We start from the raw sequence: 4148 nt of genomic DNA on the forward strand, positions 1-4148 counted from the left end.
CCTTCGAACACCTGTGTCCCAGACCTTAGGTCATGCATGTCAGTGACTTCGATTGACCTCAGTGACCTCGCAGGAACGCTTGCATATGCTCTCACGCACGAACTCAAACGCATGGAGTGCACACAAGTCTACACGTGCACACACACACACACACAAACACACACGGCTCGACGGCGCAGTGGTACCGTACGGGACCGATATGATTCCCGCCCGGGGCCGAAATAATTTCAGCATCGCTGCACTACGAACCGGGACTCCAACTCTGGTGGGCAAGCTGTTGGGTGTATGTGTGTGTTGGGTCACAACCATTACCCATAGATCGGGCATATTTGAGCTCTGAGCTCTCATCCGGGAGAGTAATAGCTGTCGACCATGTGTCCAGCACGTGATCCACACTCGCATATACACACGATGCTATTCATCTCCATGGCAACCGTTTTCCACCCTTTCCCCCTCGGTAACAAAGGGCCTAAGAGGAGAGACAAAAACACACCCATAAACGTACAGAGTGAAGTTCCAAACAGGTTTGGAGCGGCGCAAAGGAGATGAAGTTAGATTATGCCCACTCTCACTCACTCACACACACACACACACACACACACACACACACACATACACACACACACACATACACGCACACACCATATTATATTTATAGATAAGCTAGTACCCTTGGAATTTCTAGAAATCTGTGCAGGTGAGTTAGGAGATTCCTTACTGGTAGAATAACGTGTCAGTGAAAGAAACCTCAAGTAGGTCCCTCCCAGTTAATTGCGGTGTATCACAGGGCTCTCTCATGGGCCCTGTTTTTTTTTTTTTTTTTCCTCTTTTAAATCAATTATTTAGAAGCTCAACTGTCTTGCCATTCCATGATGTCTGCAAAGGTCTTTAACAGTTTATATTCACCACAAATCATCATTTCAGCCTACTTCCTACGACCTACAAGCTAATACATATTTATTCGTGTTTTTTTTTCATTGGGTCTTAAGTTTTGCTCCAGATAAGTGTGTCCATTTAAGATTAAACTATCTCACGCCCAACAAAAAGGAGATGTGTACTATCTAGATGGAACCCTACAAAGAAATGCTCCCTCTCACAGGGACTTTGTGATAATAAATATGAGAATCCTACGCCAGGAGGCGCTGAGTAGCTACCCTATGCGCTTGGACGGATGGGGTAGGTAACAGTCACTGCTGGGAATCTGAGAAGAGTGCGGGATTCGAACCCACAACTAAGCGAATGCGAGGCCATCACGATTCCGATTACTCAATTTTTGGGATAATAATTGACCCCAAATTAAGGTTTCATGCACATATATCTGAGACTGTACGTAAAATAGGTGAAACTGCAACCTCTCTATAAAAAGGCTTATTCTGCCTTTATAAGGGAAGTGGACAGCTAAAGCATCTACCCAAACTCCACCCACCTCACGCCCACGCCCATTCCCCCTCCCCCCCTTTGTATTTTAACTCGCTAACCGAGCGGGCCAGAGCGTCGCTACTTGCGGCGAAGGTCGAGGTGACAGCAGCTCGAACCTCCTTCCAGCGAGTTGGACCAAGGGCATGACTCATTAAATTGCACGCTACAAAGTCCTCTGTAAGAGGCACCGTCCTAGCCTCCTGATAGGGGTAGTTTGCGACGTTTAACCAAAAGTTTGTGAATGAAGAGCCAAGATTCACAGGTGTTGCAACCAATCTAATAAAATCTGCTATAAGTCGCTTCACTCCATTCGTGACATCCAATTCTGGATTTTGTCTCTCCAGTTTGGAATACAAGTACAAGAGGACATGACACTGGTTGGGTCCGGAGAGCGTCGATATATATATATATATATATATATATATATATATATATATATATATATATATATATATATATATATATATATATAAAGAGGAGCCTAGACTTGCTGCCCTACATATTAGTTTGTATGGACATGACACTGGTTGAGTCCTCAGAGCGTCGATGAACAATAAATAAATAAATAAATATATAAATAGATAAATAAATAACAGACCCTAGACATGTTTCCCCACATATTAGTTTGTATAGAGCAGCAACCTCAGAAATAAAATTACAAATATGAATAGCTCCAACAGTGACGATCACTTAATTAGAGATAATCAGCCTAACCTAGCCTAGGTTAGGTTAAGTCTTTAAAAATTTGTAAAGACTGGCTATCCTCAGAATGAGTTTGTTAAGATGAGCCATCCCAAATATTAGCTTGTAGAGATAATTCTCAGGTACTCTAGGGTTGTGGATCTTTACAACGTCCCAAATAACTAATAAGTCCAATCTTTCCTAACCTGAGACTTTCTTAACTAAACCCCTTCTCTATTAAAGAAAGGCTCTTGAGATCAGACCTGAACAAGTGGTATAACATTGTTCACAACATATCTTCCATAAGATCTACAATTTATTATTATTATTATTACTATCATTATTATTACTATCATTATCATTATATATATATATATATATATATATTTTTTTTTTTTTTTTTTTTTTGCAACATCTCGTAGCACCAGAAGTCGAAAAGAAAATTTTAGATTGTTCTCCTATTCTCCTACAGAGTTAGCTATTCCAAATTGGAATTCTTTACCTTCACATGTGGTTGAATCTTCTTTAAATCCACTCAATATTACACTCGCCAACAACAGGGAGCTTTTAATAGCCCATAGACTCCCTACATTACTATATGTTTGTGAATTTCACCAGCAAATTTAGGAATAAATCCTCCGTCGAGAAACAAACTCACACTGTTCTACAGTGAAATGCAAAATTATTACGTTTTGTGAACAGAATAACCGAAGTCAGTACACTTCGCGGTCAACCGGACACCGATGTCCCGCCCTTTCTCCGTCCTCAGGAAAGGGACGGGGCGCCGGTGTTCGGTCGAATGCAAAGTGCACTGACTTGGACTACCGTATTGTTTGCAAAACATAAGAATTTGGGATTTCACTGTAGAGTTTTGTGGGCTTGTTTTTCGATGGAGATTGTATTCCTTAGGTTTGTTGGTGAAATTCACTACACTAATCAACGCCACTAACCCTGAACATATGAAGCTTAGCACTAGGAATAAAATGATCTCAGACTCCAAATCTTGAGTCTGATACATTCTACTAACCCTTTAAGACGCTAAACTAGAAAACATCTAACCACTGGTGTGAGTTTTAATTTGAGCCTCTTATTTGGAGCCAGGTGATGATGAGGAGTGGCTTTAACAGGTAAATTAACCAAGTGAGTTTTTGTTCCTTAAATCTATAATTATGTCTTTTCCTAAAAGTCAGAGGGCATCTAAGATGCGCATCACTTACAGATTCAAAGCAGCTTGAAGAAAAAAATGTAGTTCAACGCGACTGAAGTTAAAGTTCAACAACACTAATGAAGAAAATCTCGGCCAAGTTCAAAGGGAACTGGCTAAAACATTGACAAGAACGACGGCGGCGACGACGACAAAGATGGCGACAAAGACATTAAAACATCGACTGACAATAATAAATATATGTATAGATTATTGGAACGTTTTAAAGTTGCGCTGTGTCCTGCCCGGATGAAATGTTAGCAAAATAAATCTAATTATAAACAAGCTAAGGAGCACATGGCGAAAGAAAGTAAAGAAATTACAGCGGATTACGAAGGCTGAGCAAGCCTAAAGCGACCTATTGGTCCATAGCAAGGTCAGATGCAAGGAAACGGAGGTAGACGGAACCTTGGTCTTTCTAATTTTTTAACAAATATCAAAACCTAAAAAGTTAATCTGCAAGAAAGAGTTTAAAAATCGATACAATGTGGTCAAAACCAGACGAAAAGTACAATCTAATATCACAAAAATTCACCAAACGATTCTATTCCAGCATCATGTTAACACATTGTGCACGTTTTTTTTCTGTTTTGTTTTTTCATTTCAAAGACCTATTTTTTCTAAGAAATGGTTAGGTTAGATTAAGTTAAGTTAGGTCAGATCAGGTTAGGTTAGGTTAGGTTAAGTCAGATTAGATTAGTTTAGGTTAGGACTTAACCTAAACTTAACCTAACTTAGGTTAAGTTAGGTTAGGTTCAGATTAAGTTAGGTTATATTAGGAACTATTGGACAACGTAAATTTCATGTTAGATATCAGTGCTTGTGTGATTCTGGAATTTTACTC

This window comes from Oratosquilla oratoria, chromosome 31 (assembly GCF_046742065.1).
Source record: "Oratosquilla oratoria isolate Oo_2021 chromosome 31, ASM4674206v1, whole genome shotgun sequence".
Classification (NCBI taxonomy): domain Eukaryota; kingdom Metazoa; phylum Arthropoda; class Malacostraca; order Stomatopoda; family Squillidae; genus Oratosquilla; species Oratosquilla oratoria.